This window comes from Embiotoca jacksoni, unplaced genomic scaffold (genome assembly GCF_022577435.1).
Source record: "Embiotoca jacksoni isolate LCO1_2020_lvr unplaced genomic scaffold, fEmbJac1.0.p SCAF_5, whole genome shotgun sequence".
Lineage (NCBI taxonomy): Eukaryota > Metazoa > Chordata > Actinopteri > Embiotocidae > Embiotoca > Embiotoca jacksoni.
Genome location: NW_027185403.1, coordinates 22,516,157 through 22,525,209, shown reverse-complemented (window position 1 = coordinate 22,525,209; position 9,053 = coordinate 22,516,157).

Below are 9,053 nucleotides of genomic sequence, written 5' to 3'. Positions count from 1 at the left end.
CTTGAGTTCATGTTCTTAATTACATTCCACTGCTGAAGGTGTTCAATTATCCTGACTATTCATATGTAACTTCTAGCATAGCTTTTCACTATCAGTGCACATCAATAATGGATCAGTGCACGTCAACATGCGAGGTCGTTCAGAGATGGTTTCTGTCGCACCTGAACAGTGCGCGGCACCGTGACTTGCACTGAGAGTGACAAATTTCATCCCTTGAGCGTTGAAAGTAGGATAACATCTGGTTTAAATGAAGCAATTGTTAACTTTAGCTTAGAAAGATCAATAAGAGAGAAGCAGTCTAAATATTAAGTACTAGTGCAATATTGTCAAAATTAGGAACATTCTCTCTCAGCGATGTTAAAAAAATAAGTCCATGCATTTGTTACCTCTTGGCTGGACTATTGTAATTCCTCTATATCGGGATTTCCCAATAATCTAATAACTGCCTGAAAAGCCTCCAGTTGATGTGAGAGTACTCAAAGGATACAGCAAGAGAGAACATACTATTTGTCTTTCATATTTGTTTCTCTTCATTGACTTCCTGAAAAATGAAGAAGATAATCTAACATCTTTACATACAAAGCCCCTACTGACCAAGACTTAAAGACATTATTGTGCCCTATTATCCAAATAGAGCAGTTCACTCTCTGAATAGGGTTAGCTGTTGTTAATAGAGTTTCCAAAAGGAGAACTGGAGGCCTTTAGTATTCAGGCCCATCTGCTGTGCAACTGGTTCCCGGTATGGTTTCCGGGGGCAGACACCCTCTCTACTTAAATATAGAACCATTTCTTAGTAATTGTGATATTGGGCAAGGCCTTGAGCTGTTGGGGCACCTCCCATGATGCACTAAACACCTCTCCCCTCAATATCAATGTATTTGTATGCCAAAATGTTATTAACTTTGTGTCTTCTGGCCCTTGTAGTTTGTTTTTTTCTGCAGGTATCTCTGACCCATAGCTGCATGTTGTACCTGCCCAGTGTTTATTGTTTGTTTTCTTTCTGTGCTGTTCTTTTTCTCTCTCGGCTGAACTGATCAAAGCAGTCCATCCACCTCTCAGTCTGGCTTTCCTTCCTGTTAAAAGGTAGTTCTTCAAACTGACGCTCGTGGGGAATTGTCCGGTTTCTCTTTATAAAGCCTGAGGTCTTGTGTAGATGATGTGAAGTGCCCTGTAGAAGAGGTTAAATGTCTCTGTAATTGTGAAACAGTTCAAACTGATGAGCAGTGCAGCCAAACAGTTGAGTAGAAGTACAGGGTTTCTCAATCACATATTTTCAGTGTTTGAGTGGAGAGTTTACATGACACTAATGCATGGCATTATTTCTTTATACACGACTTCTTTCTCTGATCCTTTGTGTGTGTGTGTGTGTGTGTGTGTGTGTGTGTGTGTGTGTGTGTGTGTGTGTGTGTGTGTGTGTGTGTGTGTGTGTGTGTGTGTGCGCATGTGTGTGTCCATACAGTAGGAAACAACCTGATCCTCCCCTGAGGTCCTGTAAGTGATTGCATTAGACACACACTGTCACAATGTATTGGCCCTTCACCTCAACAGCAGAATGGAAGCAATAGGTAGAAAATTGACCATTTGCATTTTCCCAGGCGTTGCTTGAATCTTGTTAAGGCTCTTCTACATGCTTGACCAAACCCAGTCACAGATACTGCATTGCATCTGTTTATGTGGTCATTCTTTGTTCACTTCCTCTGGCTATTTTACTGGGCTTCAAAACCAAAGACAATATGGCTGAATACACCCATCAGATGATTTAGGATCCCCGAGTGCTGAGGAAAGTGAACACCCCAACAAAGGCAATATGTTCCGACAGGATGAGGTCACATGGTCTGATGTGTGACCTCAGGGCTTGTGCATTTCACAGGATTAAATAGCTCATTCCTGTGTGGGCTGTCGGCCACTGTTTACATGATTACAACAACACACACACCCACACAAACTGTGTGTCTTAAACCATTACAATCAAAAACTGGTCAGCCAACCAGCACAGATTAATAATCTTCAACAGGAAATAGAAAAACTACTGTGTGCCTGTGTTCCTACTAACTTCAACGCATGTTGGGGCTCCATGCAGTTGAATAAAACAGTTTAAAGCTATTTAAAGCTATTATGTTTGCCATGACCATTATTCCAAGGCAGCAGAATTAGAGATATTGTGGAGCTCATTCCATACATTTTGACACATTTAATTGTTGTTCTGTAATGTGTTTTTGTCATATTAGTTTCTTCCTGTCCATTTTAGTCTGATTTTTGTTGTTTAGTTTTGTCAATCTGTGTTTTCCTCATCATCTGGACCTCTGTCTCTGTCCTAAATCTTTAATGTTCACTTCCTGTTTCCAGCTCCTGTGTCAGGCCCTTGTGACCAGCTGCTGGCTTGCCAACCAGGCCTTCAGTCACCTGCCTGCTTTGTGTCTAAGGACCTGTCTGCCCCGCCACTGGGCCGCCCTCCAGAACGGTCTCGTCCGTCTGCCCTGCCATTGAGCTGACCTCCAGAGCAGTCTCACCTGTCTGACCTGCCACTCGGCCAACCTTCAGATCTGTCCCACCCATCTACCCTGCCACTGGGCCGCCCTCCAGAACGGTCTCGTCCGTCTGCCCTGCCGTGGGGTCGCCTTCCAAAATGGTCTCGTCCGTCTGCCCTGCCACTGGGTCACCCTCCAGAGCAGTCTCGCCGGTTTGCCCTGCCACGGAGCCACACTCCAGAGTGGCATTGTTGTCTGCCCTGCAACGGGGTCACCCTCCAGAACGGTCTCGCCTGTCTGCCGTGCCACTGGACTGACCGTCAGAAAAGTCCCGACCATCTGCCCTGCCATTGGGCTGACCTACAGAGCAGTCTCACCTGTCTGACCTGCCACTAGGTCGACCTTCAGAACTGTCCCACCCATCTGCCCTGCAACGGGGCTTCCCTCCAGAACTGTCTTGCCTGTCTGCCCTGCCACTGGGTCACCCTCAAGAGTGGTCTTGCATCTCTGCCCTGCCACTAGGCTGAATTCAGAACAGTTTCGCCTGTCTGCATCGCCATAGGGCCTCCCTTCATAACAGTCTGGCCTGTTTGCCCTGCAAGGGGGTCGCCCTCCAGAGCGGTCTAGCTTGTCTATCCTGCCATTGGGCCTCCCTCTAGAACGGTCTCGCCTGTCTATCCTGCCATTGGGCCTCCCTCTAGAACGGTCTCGCCTGTCTATCCTGCCACCTGACCACCCGAGGTCTATGACTCCTTGGCTCTGCAGCCTCCAGGCCCTCCACCCAAGGTTTTTGACTTGTGTGTCCCTTGGACTCTCCTTCTTATATCACTTCTGTTGTATTAACTTCCTGTCCTCTCGTCTTCCAACCTGTGACTGATTGTCTTCCCCGCCCTGATTGTTTCCAGCTGCGTTCAATTATCTCCTGACCTCCTGTGTATAAAGTCTGCATGCTTCCCTACTTTCTTTTATCACATCGTCATTGTTGTCACCAAGCCTGTTGTCCCAGCAATCTTCCTGTGTCTTGTAAGTTTTGTGTTTTTCCCGAGTTCTTTCCCTTTGGCTCTGGGTTTCATGGATTTGATTCTTCATTGTTTCTGAATAAATTTGGATTTCTAATTGCTTCTGCCTGTGTAACTGATCGTATCAGTGAAGAGCCTAACTTCAGTACTAATCTCTGCCTACGTGACACATTTGTTTGCCTCATCAAAACCTGGTGCTAGTATTACCCACAATGCAACTCCACTGCTGACAGTACACAGTAGCAGCACCTAATGTCAACTTAAGCCAAAGGCCACAGACAAAAGTGCCGGCTTCAGTCTGGTAAGGTCTCTTCTTTCTAACTCCGCACTCCCCATTTTTTTTCATATTTAAACTTGTAGTGTCACTGTTGCAAAGGTTATAGATGTACATATATTGAATTTATATTTATGTAATATAAAAACATATGAAGCAAAAACATGTATTAGATATATGTAGAAACAATGTGAAAAACCCATTAGTATTGGAACAATTTCATATTTTGACATATGTGCCTACACTGTACAAATATGTGTCTTTGTTTATGTGTAATACTTTTTTGACATAATTATTGATACATAAAACATATATGTGTTTAAACCTCGAGCGTGCCCTCTGTTAGCCCTGGTCATTGGTACTGTATCTCATGTTAACATAATGCAAATTAAAAGTATCTTCACAAGTGTTCTTAGTTTTTGGACACCAGTGTATTTCTTTAAGACTGAGCAGGGAGAGCAGCAGCTGAAAGCCAGTAGATTGCCTACCACTTTGACCCCGTCTTTCACGTATAATCTCTGGAGGTCAAACAGAGATAGGTTTATCATTGGCATTGGCATTAGCATTGGTCGTCTTCATCACCCAGTGCTTTCTGTCTCGGGCTGAGACGGTTGTCTACTTAGGTGATTCTCAAAGTGAGGTCCTTGAAAACTTACCGGGGAGTCTGCCAAATCATTTTTAAAAATGAATTAATAATTGATAATGCTGAACTGATGCATAAAAATAACATTTATACATGCAAACACTCCTTGTACAACAATGTGAATCATGAGTCTACCAGCCATGTCTACAATCATCTTGTTTGAGTACGGTAATCAAACCAAGATACTACAGTTAATTTATGATAAATTAATTTACACAGCACCTATAAATAAAAACCCTCTAACTTTTCACTTGCAGCATAAAATTATTCTGATAGAGCTCATCTATTTCCTACACCACGACTCAGTACTCACCCAACCTCCCTGCGTCCTCTCTTTTTCTAACTCTTTAATTAATCATTTTTTAAAATAGATCACGGCCACTGAAGATAAGAGTGCAAATGTTATTCTGTGTAACAGCTAAGCTATGACTTTCTCTGACATTTTTCAGAGAAAATTATTAAAAACCCCAGACAGATGGCCCCTTTCTTATGTAAAACTATGCAGATAAATGTCTTTTCTATTAGCATATATTAAAGTGTCGAAGACGGTGTCAGTGTGCTTCTCTGTGCCTCGCATGGCTCTGCATCCCTTTACTTTACAGTCAAAGACACTAATTACCTGCAAAATTAGGCAGCACATAATGAGGTGACAACTTCTATTCCTAAAAAAGGAGGGTGGAGGGGAGACAGAGAGTTGAAGAAATTTAGTGAAATAATTTGCGAAATGAATGAGGGAATTCCCATGTCTTTCCTAAACAATGGATATTTCATCCAATGCTTTACAGCTTGCTTATCCTTTGAGGGATGCAAGTGATGGGAATGTGTGGGGATGCTATGCCAGGTGAGAGGTGGGTAAACCTCTTTCCATTGCTGCTTCTCTGAGTGTTGCTTCTCTAATGGAAAAACAGTTTCCATTAACTGATTATTTCCAGCAGCTTTGTTTGGAAGTGTTTATGACCACTGTTGAGCTCGTCAATAAAGGATACAATCCCTCCTGTTTGGTAGTGACACACACAGTATGCAGGGAGCGTTGACATTCATTGATTGTATGTGTATAGTGACAGTGATGCATCCTCACATGTCACACAGCAATGTTGGAGAAAACACTCATTTGATAGGAATATGTAAGGAAACACAACCTCTGTAAAGTTGACATGATATTGAATCGTTAACTCACTAATTTTCGTTAAAACACAAACAACATTGTATTCCTACCACAGGAAGTTAGAAAATAGGCTACAAGCTCATTTTCATCAAAACCAGTCGTCCTCTGAGCTGGACAGATAACAGGTCTCTGTGAACAGTCAGCTGTGAGAAGAAGGTACGGACAGTCTAAAAAGTGCATCAGAAATAAAGTCACTATAGAAATATTCAATAACTTCAATTTTATTCAGTGTAGTGTCACCAAAATAATTTCACCCATAAATGATATCCTGTTTTGATATGTACAGAAGTTGACTCAAAAGCACGACTCAGACACAGACTGCTCAGTTCAAAGGCAAGATGGCAGATCCAGAAATACAAAAACTCAGGTCAAACACAGGAAAACTCACAGACAAAAAATGCTGGAACGAAGAGCTGTGAACGACGACGAACTGGCACAGAAGGTAAGGAACACACAGACTAAATACACCTGAGGGTAGGAAGACAATCACAAAGGAGGGAGAACCAGGGGAAGTGGAGTAACCTAAAATGAAACGAGATGTGAGTATTGAAATAAAACAGGAAATGGATGACAGAACACTGAAATAATAAGAGAATAAAACTTAATGGGCAGGACGTGATGGAACACCGCTTGCTTGTACTACAAGAGTTAGTTTGGAAAAATAATCCTTTGCATAATTGTAACGACACATTATATATATATAAGCCTAAATATACATATATATATATACACAGTACCAGCCAAAAGTTTGGACACACCTTCTCATTCAATGTTTTTTCTTTATTTGTATTGTTTTCTACATTGTAGGTTAATATTGAAGACATCCAAACTATGAAGTAGCCACCTTTTGCTTTGATGACAGCTTTGCACACACTCTTGGCATTCTTTCAATCAGCTTCACGAGGTCGTCACCTGGAATGGTTTTCAGTTAACAGGTGAGCCTTGTCAAGAGTTCATTTGTGGAATTTCTTGCCTTCTTAATGTGTTTGAGACCATCAGTTGTGTTGTGCAGAGGCAGGGTTGGTGCACTGTACAGTGAATAGGCCTATTCGACTACAGTTCTAATCCATATTATGGCACGAACCACTCAACTAAGTAAAGAGAAACAACAGTCCATCATTACTTTAAGACAGGAAGGTCAGTCAATCCAGAACATTTCAAGAACTTTGAATGTATCCTCAAGTGCAGTCGTGAAAACCATCAAACGCTATGATGAAACTGCCTCTCATGAGGCACTGCGTGAATCAGGCTTTCAGAGTCCAATTGCTGCAAAGAAGCCGCTACTGAGGAAGAAGAAGAAGAAGAAGAAGAAGAAGAAGAAGAAGAAGAAGAAGAAGAAGAAGAAGAAGAGATTTGATTGGGCCAAGAAACACAAGGAATGGACATTAAACCAGTGGAACTCTGGACTTTGGTCTGATGAGTCCAGATCTGAGATTTTTGGTTCCACCCACCGTGTCTTTGTAAGACACAGAAAAGTTGAGCGGATGGTTTCTACAGGTGTGGTTCCCACCGTGAAGCATGGAGGAGGAGGTGTGATGGTGTGGGGGGGGCTTTGCTGGTGACACTGTTGGTGATTTATTCAAAATTCAAGGCATACTTAACCAGCATGGCTCCCACAGCATTCTGCAGCGACATGCCATCCCATCTGGTTTGAGCTTAGTGGGACCAGCATTGTTAAGACGTAGCGTTGTAAACGGACCCAAACGCAGACACAGGACAGCAGAATTCCTTCTCAAACCAGGGTTCTTTTATTGTCTCCAGGCAGAAAACAAAACAGGACACAAACCAGAAAGTCCAAGTTCTCTGTCTCTTCCGTGATCGTGGCTGGCAGGCAGGCAAACAGACAAGCCAGCAGAGCGCAGCAGGGCGTGGCTTTGCTGGGGGAATCCCGAGGTCCTCCACAAGCGAATGGCAGGCTGACATAGCTTGGTGGGAATCCCGGGGTTCTCCACCAGCACAGCAGACAGGCAGGATGACTGTGTGAAGTCCGCGACTCTACACAGGATGGCTAAACCTTCGACAGCTGATCTCCGAGGAACGAACTGGAAGGTTTCTTTGTACAGGTGACACCCGAGGCTCAACACTGGACGGAAAGGCAGGGTTGACTGTGACGCTCAAAGCTCAACACAGGATTGCCAAGATTGCAGCAGATGATCTCCGAGGAACGATCTGGAATCTTCTTCGTTCAGGTGAATGCCCGTGGCGACACAGAACGGCAGGAAACAGGAAACAGACGGGAGTCAGAACCGGGATCTCAGGCAAGGAGATGGACAGACTTACGGGACATGATGTCGGGTAGGTTAACGGACAGACTGACAAAGAGCAGACGGGAGACCGGGGTATTTGTATCCAGCGGGGTGATCAAGGGAGATGAGGCACAGATGTGCTGACGGAGAACGGTGAGTCAGAGGGCGGAGCTTGGAGGAGGATACTGGGAGGAACACAAAACAAAACACAAGCACGTGGCATACAATAACAAACAGACAGGGAAATGACAGCACACATGAGGAGAGGTGACCGGGGACACAAATAGAGGGAAACACACTAGGATCAGACAGGAATCCTCACAAGCATTTGTATTCCAACAGGACAACGACCCCAAACACACCTCCAGGCTATGGAAGAGCTATTTGACCAAGAAGGGGAGTGATGGAGTGCTGCGTCAGATGACCTGGCTTCCACAATCACCTGACCTGAACACAATTGAGATGGTCTGGGATGAGTTGGACTGCAGAGTGAAGGCAAAGCAGCCAACAAGTGCTCAGCACCTCTGGGAACTCCTTCAAGACTGTTGGAAAACCATTCCAGGTGACGACCTCATGGAGCTGATTGAAAGAATCCCAAGAGTGTGCAAAGCTGTCATCAAAGCAAAAGGTGGCTACTTTGAAGAATCTAAAATATAAAACATATTCTGGTTTAACACTTTCTTTGTATTCCGTGTGTTCCTTCATAGTTTGGATATCTTTAATATTAATCTGCAATAATAATCTGCAAAAATTTAAAAAAAAATAATACAAATTATAAATATTCTTCAATATATATATATATTGAAGAATTTTTAATTATATATATATATTTTCCTACTGAACTGTAGATATCCTATTGTAATGTTTATACTTGCGTTTTATAAGGCTATTTGTGAAACACTTCGCTATTCTGAAAATATACATGAAATATTATTTACATTTATATTTTTTTTAAATAAAAAAATAATACAAATTATAAAAATTCTTCAATATATATATATATATATATATTGAATAATTTTTATAATTTTTTTAATTTTTTAATTTTTTTTTTATATATATTTTTTTTTCTTTTTTAAAACAATGTTCAATAACATGATTGTTTTTCATTGTAGTTTTTTTTCCCAACAAACATTCCTCAAACTAAGAGTTGTAGCATAAACATCAGGAGATCTTTGGTGTTTAATGTGATTTTGGTGACAATAAACTGTGTAAGACTAAATTTATTCAATACTTTT